Source organism: Medicago truncatula, chromosome 5 (assembly GCF_003473485.1).
Source record: "Medicago truncatula cultivar Jemalong A17 chromosome 5, MtrunA17r5.0-ANR, whole genome shotgun sequence".
NCBI lineage: Eukaryota > Viridiplantae > Streptophyta > Magnoliopsida > Fabales > Fabaceae > Medicago > Medicago truncatula.
The window spans coordinates 28,044,462-28,059,859 of record NC_053046.1 but is presented as its reverse complement, the minus strand read 5'-3'; the positions used below and the strand labels follow the sequence as shown (position 1 = coordinate 28,059,859).

Here is a 15,398-nt window from a genome sequence, read left to right as displayed (position 1 = left end):
ATTGCGCCTAGAGATGTCAAAACGGGCGGCCCGGCCCTAGCGGGCTTCTGGCTTTAGCGGGCTGGGCCAAAAAGCCCAGTTGACAAAACGGGCTTGAAATATACTACCCGAGCCCGACCCTACACGGGCCGCGAGCTAAACGGGCCGGCCCGTATTAAAAATTATATATATTTTTTTATTTTAAAAAAGTACTATAAAACACTACTATAATTTTTTTATAAATAATATTTTTAATATGTTTAAATAATGTCTAGCACAAAAGTAAATTGTAATCATTTTCGTACAAACGTCGTAAACTAAAACGACGAGGAAAATGATTTTAAATAAATTAGATATGTTATGGTTATAGATATTTATATATTCGATCTTTAAAACTATAAATAACGAAATGAATAAATATAATTTTATATTACATTTATATTTGTGTTAATTCATTGAATTTTCATTTTTGTTTTTTACTTTGATAATCAACTAAGTAAATAATTATTTGAAAAATATATATAATTTATAGAATTTTTTTTTGTTATGCGGGCTAACGGGCTACCCGCGGCCCATTCGGTCTAACCCTAACGGGTACCGGGCTTTTAAGGGCCGGGCTAAAAAGCCCTATCAAAATTCAGGCTCAATATTTTCGGCCCAAGCCCTATATTTATTCGGGCTAAACGGGCCGGCCCATATGGGCCTGCCCGTTTTGACAGCTCTAATTGCGCCGGAAGACAAGTGGTTGACGAATATGGGTCACATTATTTCTACTTGCTACAATAGAGTCATTGTTATATTGACTTTGCCCAAAAAATGTATATGTGAGACATATTTCCCAATCCGAAGTGCTACACCACTTAAGCCACATTCCAACATCATGCGTCTTTACTTAATTTCCGGCCACTTTCTTCATGTTTTGTTGAAAAAAGATTGTCTGTTACCACCACCTTTTATGAAGTGGATGAACAACAAGATTGGTGAGGCGGAGAAATGACATTTTGCTTTTATGGATAGACAAGACGCCTTCAATGACCTCATGTCTAAGGAGCCGAAGCCGCCAAAGAAACCAACAAATGAGCACAATCCTATTTTGTGTGACACCCCGACTCCGGAAAAACCAAAGCAAGATTTCGAAGTCATGGATGAAGACGTTGATTGTGCACTATCACTAGTCTAGTTAGATAGGTTATGACACTTTTTGGTTCGTCGGTGTTCGTCCTATTTTTTGGTGGTATTATACCGACGTATTTTTTGGTGGCCGGTTATGTAATTTGGATATTTGTGGCCAATATGTAACTAATATTATATAAATATATGAAGCAGTTTTTTTTTTTTTTTTTTTTTTGTGGCCGTTTATGTCACACCTAGTATTGCTCGCATTTTTTTGTCTCTAATTATTTAACTATTAATTTTATCGTTTTTTATTTCATATTTGTTTTTTATTATATTTTGTGAAGTGAAACATGTCTGAAGATGCACAAGATCCAGTTGAACTTCATGTCCTTTACACAACCTTGAAAAAGAGGGTTAGGTTCTTTGTAAACCCCACCGGCAAGTTGAATGAGTTAAAGGCAAAACTTGACAGATGCTTTATCCATATTGGTTCAAATCAAAGAACATGTGATATAATAGTAAATGTGTCAGGCATGGACTTGAGGGAGGATAAAGAAGAGCACTTTTGAAAGACCGTGTATTTTCCACAACTTGTCGAAGATGATAGCGACGTTGCTTACATGTTTAGCGTGATGGTTGAAAATAACACTTTACATCTTTATGTCCGATCTTTTGAAATGTAATATTTATTAACATGTAATAGTGTAATTTGTTCGAATTTGTATCCGTATTGTTGAATTTTAATGAATTTGTGTTTATGTTATTTAACGATGAATTTGTGTATTTTTTACCGTTTATGTGAGATTATGTAATTTTCAAAATTTAAGGACAAATTGGTGTAATTTGGATCGTTTACATGTCATTAAGTGTGATTAAGTGATTACGCATCATTAACGACGAATTTGTGAAATTTGGATCGTTTATGCGTTATTATGTGATTGTGTGATAAACATTGAATTTGTGTAATTTAGATCGTTTCCGTGCGATTATGTGATTATGCTGTTAAACTGACGTAATTCGTTTCAGTTTTGAATTTGTCAAGCTTACATGTCATTTATGACTTGGCTGCGTTGCATTAAATGCAAGAACTGTTGTTTGCTATAAACGTGAGTTAACTCATGCAGATCGGTAATAAACGTGAGTTAACTCATGTTGGAATTTAACATGCGTAGGGGTATTTTTGTCTTTTCAGTTGGGAGCAAACAATTTTTGTTGGGTAAAGAGCAGATTTCTTTCTGATTTTTGTATCTAAATGTGAGTATGGGTTAGGGTGGGCCGTGTCTAATGAGCTTAATTATTAGATGTACTCTACATTCCCTCATACACCCCTTCTTATTTCTATAATTCAACTAAACACCAAATCTAGTAAATAATATATATGTAACTTTCTATAATAATAATAGTAGTAATATTAATAATAAAAATAGCAATAATAACAACAACAACAATAATAATAAGAATTAATCCTATCAAAATTATTTATAGAGATAGTAATATGGGATGTTACATCATTTTAGAGGATGAAATCAATAACCGTAAGTTTGTGAAATTTGGTAAATAAAAATAAATAAGAGTATAGTTATTATGGTGGAAGAAATATTACATAGATCTTTGCCGGTGCTGGAACTAATTCTATCTTTAAGGGTGTTTATGGATTCTTATGGATTTGGTACTCATAGAACTCGTGGAATGATCATACGAGCACCAACACATATACATTTTTTATCAATACACTTCATAGATTTAGGATACACACAATCAATATTTTTTGGACAATCGAATTCAGTCTGGCATTCATCATATGCATCATATGTTGCTGCAATAAAAAAAGATAATACACATATGTCACTAAAACAAGATAAGAGATTGTGTATGAAGGAAATAAGAAAATTTGAAAAAGGATGAAAATGAGTCTCTTATATATTCTTCGGGGTCCCTTATATATTCTGCACCACTGTAGTCCCTTATATAAAGGACCAGCGTTGTATACCATTTAATAAAATTAAGAAACCTATATGCACATTTTTTTAAATAAGGGACCAAAATATGAACCCTAAAGAATATATAAGGCACCAAAATGATGTTTAAAACTAAAAATGACATACCATTAACGTTCGTTGCAGCAAGAAATAAGGAAACAAACAAAATAATAGCATAAACAAACTTGAGAAATGAAGGCATATCGTTTCTTCTTCGCAATAACAAAGACAATAAGATTTAATGATCACTTTATAATGTACAAATCCCGTATTCTACTAAAAACAATTAAAAAGTTTTTCGCAATTATGAAGCTGTAAAGAACTCTTTGTAGCATTAAAGTTTTTTTATTAAATGTCTCTTAGGTAAATCATTTTGTTATGTTTGTCCATTTAACACACTTAGTAAGGACTTCACATAAAAAATTGTTAATTATAATAATTTCATATTTTAAACCTATTTTACAATGTGTTTCTAACCTTTCACAGGATTTTTTTTTTTTTTTTAAATTAATGTTGGACTACGACAAGCTAATACAATAATGGATCGACAACATATTTTGATTTGCTAATGAATTCTATTGATAATCGTTGCTCCATGCACATGATGAGTTAATACTTTTAATTAGAACTAATTTATGTGAAAGTTTCATGGTCGTTCATGTATTATTTCTTCCCTATTGGAGGAATACTAATTATATTATGTAACTTCATAAAATCTTGAATGTATACATGAATTACAAGAATACAAAACTATATATGGTAAGAACAATATTAATTACCTTTTCCTGAACTGGAAAATAACGTAATGGAACTGGAAAAAGAAATGAATGGTGTGGATGTGCACTGGACGTCCTCCAGCAAAAACTTCATAGGAGAGAATCCATACCCGGTTTGTGATATGTTTTTGTTTAAAAAAAATTAAATTGTCTAAATTATTCATTATTTATAACCAACTAAAAAAGTGTATATATTTTTTAATCAAAAGTAAATGAGGGTAAGCTTACTAACTTATTTCTTCATGTTTTTTTTTCCTAGTAAGTTCACAGCTTTGTGTGTGTGTAAAAATTATAAACTGCAACATATACTCAATATAACATTTACCAATATCGAAATGCAGAAAGTCCTGTTTGTTAGACTATATGCTAGAGCACATGATTCCTAGTTGCAGGGAGAATGTCCCTCTTGGACAAGAAAAAACACTTCCAGATAAGTTTCATGCCCAACACTGCTCTTAGGTATTTTCTGAGACATATATACGTAATTCAACATATCTATAAAGAAATTATAATCCATCCATCGTGTATCAATTAAGTACTTATACATAATTGATATCAAATATTGCATTAGTTTGACAAAGAAGACAAAGGAGATTAGAAGAATCCTAATCGCTGTCTAACCTAGAAGGTGACAAACCTAGAAAATATGTGTCTTAATACTTTCATCAAACCTAGAAGGTGACATACCTAGAGAAGATGTCTGAAATTAGAAATAGGTCGGAATCCTATTTTGAAAATTTCAAAGTAACGTTATCCTTTTATCCTTGGTATGATAGAGGACATAGGGCTTAGGCCTAAGGATTTCATTAGGTACGGAGAGTTGATACCCGTCCCTGCCCCGTTGGATAAATATGATACCCGTATCCACCCCTTACCCTCGTGCGTATCCACTATGCGGGTACCCGCGGATATTGAAGTATCCATGGGTACTCATGAATTTTAGAATTTATTTATTTTTGGTACTAATAATAACTTTTTTTTTAATTACCGAAAAACTTCAACTTTTAAGCATTCATACATAATCCATAGAAAATTCATGATTCTTACATAACTCATGGATATGTTTTATGATGTGAATGAAATGAAAACAGTGAACTTAATAAGATGAATTAAAAAAATTTAAAATAAAAATAGATTTTTTTTTTTAAGGAAAAAATAAAAATAGATTATTAATGAGGAATCTTAGGTGGGGGGTAAAATTTCCTTCAATAAGGTAACAACTTTAAGTAATAAGATAAGATATATAAGAATATTTTAGTAATTTAGTTAATTTAATATCGGGTATGGGTACCCGTGGGATGAGTACAATCAAATTCGTGTCCATATATCCATATACTAATGGGTAGTCAAATACCCGTTTATTATACCCGTGGATACTCGTTTAGCTACCCATTCCGTGTCTATGACAGATCTTACCCACGGGTACCCGTGGGCATGTGTATTTTTGCCACCCCTACTTAGGCCAGAATCCTGTTTTGAAAATTTCAAAGTAACGTTATCCTTTTATCTCTGGTATGATAGACGACATAGGGCTTCTTGTTTGTAGAACTACTAAGGTAAGATAGGGTATGTTGATATACTTCTAAGATTCACAGATTAAGAAGATACTTTAGATGGCGACTTATTATTATTATTAAATGGGTACCATTTAACCTATCTTTGAATAACTGACTGTTACTTTAATCCAACACACACGTGAGATTCAAAGAATCCTAAACATTTTGCAATCAAAACTAGGTTAATACTTCACCACCACCATATGCAATCAGGCTTAACTTCCAAGACGTCCCCCCATTTACCACTTTTATTTATTGTTTTTATTTTAATTTTTGTTTTAAATAAGTAACACCAGTCATATAGTTAGAATGACAATCCATGTGGATACGACACTCACTTATCACTTTATTACTTGGTAACGGTTTGGTAGACTTTTCGAAATTGTCCATCAAATTTCTAGGTTGATGACAATCCATGTGAAGACGATAAACATACTACTTTATTACTTGTTACAGTTTGGTGCACTTGCCAAATTTTTCATTAAATGTACAACTTGTTTTTCTACCATGAAAATTGTCTTGCATCTCTATTGAATGTAGGAGGTCTAGTAAGAAAGGAATCATTCTTGAAATCATTTTTAGATGTGGAGGTAGGAGTACACATGTTTTTCTCAAGATCTATGTTACCTCAGAGATGTTGCTAGATGCCAACTGAAGGTGAGAAAAACATAAGAAATTAGAGGTTTGAATTTTCTTGGTCTCTTTTGCTCTTGGATCTCTTTAGAATGATAAAGACAAATACTGAAAGTAAATGGAAATCTTTGGAAACTAGTAAAGGCCTGGATTGGTGTTTATTCAGTGGATCCTCAACAGGTTACAGATCATTTCCATCAATTTATTTATTCTTCAGGTGGTTATGCTCCACGTCGATCTTTTCTACATTTGATTTGGCTATGTTGCATTTGGGTTATTTGGAATGAAAGAAATCAAAGGCTCTTTGCTCACAAAGCCAATACGGTGGTGCAGCTCTTGGAAAAGGTTAAGTTGTATTCTCTTCGTTGGTTGAAAGCTAAAAATGTGTGCTCTCCTTTTGGTTATCATTTATGGTGGCAGCATCCCCCTTGTTTGTTTAGGGATAGGCTGAGGTTCATTTTCTTTTCTAATTTTTAGTTACAGACTGGTTGTGTTTTCATTGTAACTTTGTTTTGCTTCTTAATGCACTTCTTGTTCTAGAGAGCAAGATTTTTGTTGTTAATATCTATTTCATTTTGGCTTGTTAAAAAAAAAATCTAGTCCCCTTGCATTTTCGAGAGATTTCACTATAATCAACAAATTACAACAATACCACTAAGACAATGTAGTCCTAAATTTCTTGGCTTCAACCTAGAGGACTTTATAATCTCAATCTAGATATTTACAATGAGTGATTACAATAGTTGTGTTTACACAAACTCTAGAAGTAGTAAACAAATTAAGCATAATACACTTTAAGTGTAATCTTTTGATTTTCTTAATTGTTTCTAGACAAGGTAAATACTATGAACATATATGAATTCTAAATACAATAATATATGTGTAGGTTAGACTTGTAAGGTTGTATATATGTGTATATGTTTAAGTGTGGTGACCTACTTTAGACAAAATTACTCCTTTATAGAGTGAAGGTTGATGACCGTTGCTGAAGAAATTACTTTCTTTGAAGGTATTGTTGAATGTTGTGATCTTCTTTATTAATTGCAGTAATGAATCAACCATTATTTCCATCAATGATGCTCTTAAATGATTTTACTAAATTGCATAAGTCTGAAACAAAGCTTCATTTCTTAGCAAAGAGTCATTGTATACACTAGTGACGTGTCATTGAGTCAGACGCTTGGTACATACGATCTCATGTTCAAAGGTTTGAACCATAGAGCATTGACTTCCACAAAGTCTGACCTTGATCTTGATACATAACTTTGCCTTTATATATGACATGGATCTTCATTTAAAAATCTAGAATGTTGACCATAGTCCAGAATGTTTACTAGGTCTAAATGCAAAACTTCAATTATTTAGAATTTCTTGCACACTTAAATACACATTAGAGTATACTAATTGTTCTCATGTATGCTTTATTGCCATCAAAACTTAAGGAAGTATTTTCTTTAACCAATTTTGGTCTAACAATACCAACCAAAACCTTTTCCAGTCACCCACACACAAAACCAAGACCCTTAACCTATAAAAGTGATTGCTTAAAAATAAATATATATACTAGCATGAGCTTCAAGGCACTCTACTTAACTTGCTTAGATGGTATAACTATTTGTGAGTTAAGCCTAACAAGTAACAAACTCTGCCTATGTGGCACTCTCATAACTAACTATAACCGTCTTTAAATAAATATTGTAGACGTCGGAGCTCCGCCGCCGACCACCGTACTTCGCCGTCAAGGTTGTCGAAAAATCGTTGTCGCCTCCGTGGATCCCTAGAGAACCGCCGCTGGCTTTGCTGCTTTTTATTATGGTGGATCGAAAACCGGTGTGAAAGCCAAAAAAATAAATAGATTTTAGTTACGCATCGTCATGGTAGTTAATGCATTAAGAGTAGAGATTGGACAAAGTAAAATCAACCACCACTTGATCACCAAGCTCCAATGCGCATTAATGTTAACTATTTTACACTTGTGTATAATTTTCATATGTATTGAATTCTTTAATCAAGAAAGGATTAAAGTCATCTAGTAAATCATATGCTTCTTAGATGACGAGTTACAATTAAAAGAAATTTAGATGGTATTAGTAACATGTATTCATTTTACCAATTGGAGAAACTTGTGGCTGAATTCCATGCTGCTTTGTATGCTATTAATGAAGCTCAAGCAACGAATTGGAGAAACTTGTGGTTGAAAATTGACTCCCAAGTTGTTGTTGAGGGCTTCAGGGCCTTTAACAACTACATTTGAATTCCTTGGTGGATTAGAAGCCACTAGGGAAACTGCATGGTGAGGGCTAAAGAGCTTAACATATATAGAGAAGGTAATTATATTAATGGTCACAACTTATCTATGACTTTGACACAAGACTAGTTGGAATGTTATTACTCCTTTATTCATTAGGCCCTTTTTGTACATAGAATGCATGGGTTTGCCTTGTTTTAGAGTTGTTTCTGTCTAACTTTTCCTTTGGTTTGGTCTTTCTGTCTAAAAAATCATACTTTAGAGTTGTTTCTGTCTAACTTTTCCTTTGGTTTGGTCTTTCTGTATTTTGTTTGGTTGGTGCTATAGTTTTGTTTTTGTTTTTTTAAAAAATAAAATAAAAAATCATACTTAAATTATATTCAAGAATATGGCTAAGTATAAAAAAATTATTCAAGAATATAGATACTACTAGTAAAATATGCAAATAAATTTGCTATAAATTTACCCCAAAACAAAATAAAGTGCACCTCATTCTAGGAAATACAATTATATTTACTCAACATTAAGGGAAATTTCTTTCCTTTTCAGGAAACTTATCACAGCTCACCGAAAAGAAAGACCTCATAGAATTTTCCTTAATTAATCACATTTATGCATATCATTTGCATGCAATAGAATTTTAGACATTACAATCAAAGCTTTCATTTCCAAAAGGCATAGGTAAAGGATGCTTGGTGGAGCGAACGAGAGAATGAGGAGAACTAGCACAGAGCAGTTTTGACGGAGCCAACAACTTGTATCCATAGGTATATGTAAGAAAAAGCACGATGGGGATTATGCAAGTGGTTTAACAATGGGAAACTTGACTGAATATTCATGATAGAAGGAATGGATACTAATTTGTTGTCCTGGTGTTTGGTTTGTAGTATGTGGTCTATTCGTTTTCTGATGATTTCACTAGAAGAGGATTCAAGATCTGAAACAAGAATTGTTATGAAAGAGTTTCTAATTATTTAGAGTTATTTTTCTTTCATAATTGAAAACAAATATTTGGTAAAAAGTATTAAGAAAGTGTGAAAAAGTGAATTGATTCATTAATTGGAAATGTGTTACATCAATGTATATATACAATTGAGAATTGTACTTGCTAATATGAATTGTACTACAAGAAAGTACACATTGTACTACCCTATCTAAGTTGCTTGTACCATAAGCTTTGTATTGCTATGCTTTTGATCATCAGAATTTGGACTGTGTAATATCCCCCCACAAGTTGGAGGGTGGTAGATGTCTAACATCCCCAACTTGGAAAGCAAGAGGCTAAAAGGTTGAGGATAGAGAGCCTTGGTAAAAAAATCAGCAATTTGATCATGAGTGGTAACAGGAAGGAGTTTGAAGATGCCTGCTTGTAGCTTTTCCCTGACAATATGGCAGTCAATTTCAAGATGTTTAGTTTTTTTTTTTTTTTTTTTTAATCTAGTGAGAAGCACTCACCAAAATGTATTAAAGAAAAATTGATACAAAAAGGAGAAGGGGGACCAAGCCAAGACCTTCTCAAGCAAAAGTGAACCTGAAACTAGGCATTCATAGTCTATTTTGCACATAATCTGCTCTGACCTCCACAGGAAGAGTGTCATAGATTACAAGAGAATTCAAAGAGAGGCCTATGTTTGCAAATTTGTCTGCACAGACATTCCCTTCCCTATATATATGAGTTATTAAAAATGCAATGTTAGAGATGTATTCCATACAATTATCCCATCTGTTCCTGATCTTCCAAGGAATTAGATTTGAAGATTTGAAGGCTAAAACTGCAAGTTTTGAGTCTGTTTCAATCCAAAGCCTAGAGTACCCTCTTTGTTTTGCAATTTCAATTGTTCTCATGACACCAGATAATTCAGCTATCAGAGAGTTCCCAATACTCAGACCTTCGGCAAACCCTCCCAAGAAAAGCGCTTGACTGTTTCTAAACACCCCTCCACAAGAAGAAAGACCAGGGCTACCAAGAGCTGCACCATCACAATTACATTTGATCCAATTAAGGATTGGAGGATGCCAAATGACCTCCTTGATATTGCTGTGCTTTGGAGGATTGATTTTACAGTTAAAAGCTTTTAAGAAGGTAAATTCTGTCATTGATGAGCTTGCAGCTAGCTTTGAGTTGCTAGCAGATAAAGAGACTCCAGCAATGATGGATGAAATTGCAGATTTCCAATGGGTGGATTTGTTATTGAACCTGACTGCATTCCTTGATTGCCAGATAACATAGAAAATATTCACAATAGCAGCTTGCATAACAAGCTTACAATGGGGGGACCATCCTCTATCACAAAGGCTCCAGACTTCTTGAATAGATAAAAACTGTAAATTGGTCTGCAATATTGTTCCTAGCCATCTCCAAATATGGACAGCAAAATCACATAAAAAGAATAAATGGAAAATTGATTCTTCCTGCCTGCCACAGAGATTGCATTTAGAGGGGATGTTGCAACCTCTTTGTTTGAGTTTATCATCACAGGGTATGTAACGCCCCAATTTTATTTAATTATTTTTAGTTATTTAAAGTCCTTTATATGATTTTTAAATCATTTATGTTGATTTGTGGTGTGGTGTATTTTATTAAATGGCTATTTTTAGTATTTAATAGAATAAGGGAGAATTAGGATTTATTTTGGAGTTTGGGGGTTAAATTGGAATTTAATAGAATTAAGAGGAGTTAAGGAATAATGGGAGGTTATATTTATTAAAGAATTGGAAAAATAGAAGGCAGACGCAGTTTTCATGTACAATAGAGAAAAGGGAGAAAAGTCAAGAAAAGGGAAGAGAACCTAGAAGGGCTGCGATTTCGATTACCTAAGGTAAGGGTGAGGCTAACTTGCAATGATTTTAGTTTATATAATTCTGATTCTGTTTGGTAAAAGTTATGAATAAATTTGGTGAATTGGGAATTAGGGTTATGATGAGAATTGATGATTAAGTGATGGAATTAGGGTGAATTGATGTAGAAATGATGAACAGACCTTAGATGTTTCATATATTGATGTTTAGAATCAGTTTTAAGGTTAGACCAATGGGTTTGGGTGAATTTTTGAGAAAAACTGTAACCTGGCCGTACTGTTATTCATCGCTCGCCTCCCGAGTGACGATCCTCGCCGTAGCGAGTGATGAAGATCATCGCTCGCCTCGCGAGCAGGAGTTACTCGCCTCGCGAGTTGCACCTCGCAGCTCGCCATGGCGAACAAGTTTACTCGCCGTAGCGAGTGTGGGCAGAGAGCTTGCAAGATTCTGTGTTTTTGAGCTGTGAGTTTAACCTTGGGTGTTTATGAGGGCCTGAACATGTACCTTAATGATTAGGCAAAGTTTTAGAATGAGATTGAACTCGGAATGGTGTCAGAATGGAATGGTGAGTATTTTACCCTAACTCGCCATGGCGAGTAGAGCCTCTCGCCTCGCGAGTTGTCCCATTTCAGAAGCCTTGTTAGGATTTTGCGATCTTTTGTCGCACGTGATGATATGAGTAGACCCTTGAGGTAGGAGAGAAGTTATTCTTGATTATACGGAGATTCAGAGAGGATGTTTGTAATGTTTAATGACGTCGACTTAGGTTGATGAACAAATGAGGAGATAGTTATATATTATGTAAGATGTTGATATGAGTCCTACTCGTTGTATATGATGGTTATTATTGTTGTTGTCTCGCTGCTTATTATTATATGTTGTTGTTGAATTGAATATGATTTGCTGCTGATTGTTGGTTTATGCATAAATGCATTCAATTGGATTATACAAGATGTTGGTTCAGGTTGTAAGGTTGCAAGTTGTCGTTCTAAGTAACGGAGTCATAGGTTGTTGATGATGACCAAGTTGGGGAGTAAGTCATAAGTTATTATGCACAGTCGTTGTCGTTGTTGTTGCCTATGTTGTCGTTGTCGTAGTTGAGTTGTATGTTGATATACACGAGTCGAGTCCTTTCATGATTAGGAAATCGTTGAGGGCTCATGCCCTGGAATGCTCGTCATTCAACTGTTGAGGGCTTATGCCCTGGAATGCCTTGTCATTCAAATTGTTGAGGGCTCATGCCCTGGAATGTTAATCATTCAACCGTTGAGGGCTTATGCCCTGGAATTGCCTTGTCATTCAATCTGTTGAGGGCTCATGCCCTGGAATGTTCATCATTCAAATTGTTGGGGGCTTATGCCCCGGAATGCTTAGTCATTCAATGTGTTGAAAATAGTACCACGTCGTAGTTGTCGTTGATGTTGTCGATGATGTCGTTGTCGATTGATTGTGTTGTTGTCGTTGTTGTAGATGGAGTTGTTGTAATTGTGGTTGTTGTTGGGAGAGTTGTTGTTGTCGTCGTTGGTTGATTTAGTTAGTGTTTCTAAAGACGAAGAAGTATGAATATTATTGTTGAATATATGCGGTTAATTATGTTATTTAATTAAGTTGATGATTTATATATCTACTATTATTGTTTGTGAATCTCACCCCTTCTGCTTGGAAATGTTGCCATTCGTATGGGTAACTTGCAGGTATTGAAGCTTATTAGAAGTGGTGGCTCAAGTGTCTTAGGGCTCTGATACGTAACGGGATGGGAAATTGTTGTCGTGTTTTCATTCCTTATGTATCATTATGAAACTGTTGATGTTGAATTTAATCTTTACAGATATTTTGTTGAGGCCGTGTGCCAAGGTTTTATTGGAAGTTGTTTAATGTTGAAAAATACTTTCCGCTGCAATGAACTGATATTTTATCAAAGTTGATTTTAATAAATAGTACTTTATTCTATTTATGGATTTTTGAAAAGCAGTGTAGCATGCCCGTTAGGTGTTAAACTCTGATTTACTTTTATATTTATGTTGTTGGGAAAACGGGGTGTTACAGGGTACCTTTTCATGCATTAATCGCCAAGCAAATAGAGATTTTGAAGGAGGGATATGAGTGGACCATATGACCTTACCCCAATTAACTTCCTGCAACTGATGAGATTTGAACTTATAGGCTTATTTTAAAGACAAGGACCCATTGTTGACATGCTTCCAAACTAGCTCATCCTTTTTGGCTTGTTGGGGTATTGTAACTTGCATCACAAGGTAGTTCATTTGAGGACAAAAGTTTTGGAATTCTTGAGGAATGTTCCAATGAAGGCCATTAATGAAATTTGAAACTTTCACCTCTTCATCAATCACGTGGTTTTGAGTAGTTATAAGATTGATTAGAGGCTCTCCACACCAGGCATCCGTCCAAAATCTAATTGATTGACCATTTCCCAGGAGCCTGACAGAGTTATCCGATAAGGCATTATATTCATTCTTCATGCAAGACCATAGCGAAGAGAAAATATGATGATTGATAGGCTTCCCATTTTTTATTGTTCTACTTAAAAGAAGCTTTGCCCAACTTTCCTAAGAATGCAGCATATCCCAGCAAAGTTTTAAATTACCAGCTGCATTCAATTGAGAGAGAGACCTGATTCCAAGCCCACCCTGAGATTGAGGCTTACACAATTTTTTCCATGCCACTGTCACCAACTTCCTTTTTGTGATGTCCCCTGACCAAATGAAGTTTCTGAAACAGGTTTCTAATTCTTTCAAAAGAAAAGAGGGCCAGTCATAAATTGTTATAGTATGAATCAACATGCTTTGAGCTACTGACTTGATTAGCTGCACCCTACCTGCAATAGACAGAATGGAGGCTTTCCAATTAGAAAGCTTAGTTTTTATTTTATCCACTATAGGCTGCAGGAATCTAGCTTTAGGTTTTCCTTTAAAGATGGGGACTCCCAGATAATTGAAGGGAAAGGATCCTTTGTTAAAACCTATGACGTTGATCAGTTGTTGAAGCCTGGCATCTGATATACCACCTGAATAGAGTATAGATTTTGTGTTGTTGACTATTTGGCCAGATTCTTATCCATACATAGTAAATAGATGCATTAAAGCCTGCATGCAAGATTTCTTACCATTACAGAATATCATGATGTCATCTGCGTATAGGATATGAGATGGAACCAAGCAATTTCTAGTTCCCCTCATCTGTTTTAACTTGCCTTGTTCCACCAGTTTTGTCAAGCTCCTGCTTAAAACATCTTCTGCTAGGCAAAAGAGTAAAGGTGACAAAGGGTCACCTTGTCTCACTCCCCTAGAACAAGAGAAATACCCCTGTTGAGAGCCATTGATGCATATTGAGAGTTTTGCTGATTGAAGGATAGCATCAATCCAATTACAAAATGTTTCAGAAAAACCAAATTGTTTTAACACTTTAAGAAGGAACTTCCAGTTTAGAGTGTCAAAAGCTTTGCTTATATCCACTTTGAATGCTAAGTTTCCACCAAAGGATTTTTGATCCAACATGTTAATTGCTTCAGATGCTAAACAAACACAATCTTTGATATTTCTACCTTGTATGAATCCTCTTTGCTCTTGAGAAACAATGTTTGGCATTATCTGTGCCAATCTGTCTGCTAGGATCTTGGAAATGATCTTGAACTTGAAGTTTGCCATGGCTATAGGTCTGAATTGATCCATAGAATCTGCATTTTGAGTCTTGGGGATGAGAATCAGTGTATTTGCATTGAAATTAGGTAGAATCCAACCAGTGTTGAAGAACTGCAGCACTGCTTTGATGACATCTTCCTTCACAATATCCCAATAGATTTGGTAGAAGCAAGAACCAAATCCATCTGGGCCAGGGGCACTATCATTATTAAGGGAAAAGACTGCTTGCTTGATTTCATCATTTGAAGGGATCATGGTCAGCTAATTGTTCACATTGTCATCAATTAAATTTGGAATAGCCTCTTCCACCAAAGCATGATCCTGCAAAACATTGTTAGTGCAAAAAACATTCTTAAAATAGTTTACTGCATGATTAGCTATTTGATTAGGATCAGTGAGTGTGTGCTCTCCATCTCTGAGGAGTGTGATCAGCTTTGTTGTATTTTTTATCTTCGTCACTCTATGAAAATACGCAGTGTTCCTATCACCTTCCATGTTCCACTTTACTTTGGATTTTTCAAACCAAAAAGTTTCTTCCTTGTTTAAAGCAAGATCCAAATCACCTTGAGCTTTCTTTTCTTGTTGGATAAGGGTATCAGTATGTCCATTGGTTTGGATTTGGTTTTGGATGTTTTGAAGGTTTGACTCATCTT

The 15,398-nt window shown here is 34.6% G+C and overlaps 1 long non-coding RNA gene across 1 annotated transcript; it reads right to left on the bottom strand.

Moving 5' to 3' along the window:
* Positions 1-2,549: 2,549 nt before the first annotated feature.
* On the bottom strand, positions 2,550-3,361 carry LOC11437366 (uncharacterized). Its single transcript, XR_003012579.2, has 2 exons — positions 3,201-3,361; positions 2,550-2,911 (listed from the first exon to the last, which is right to left on the bottom strand). It is a non-coding gene; the product is annotated as an uncharacterized lncRNA (long non-coding RNA).
* Between the last annotated feature and the right edge of the window lie 12,037 nt (positions 3,362-15,398).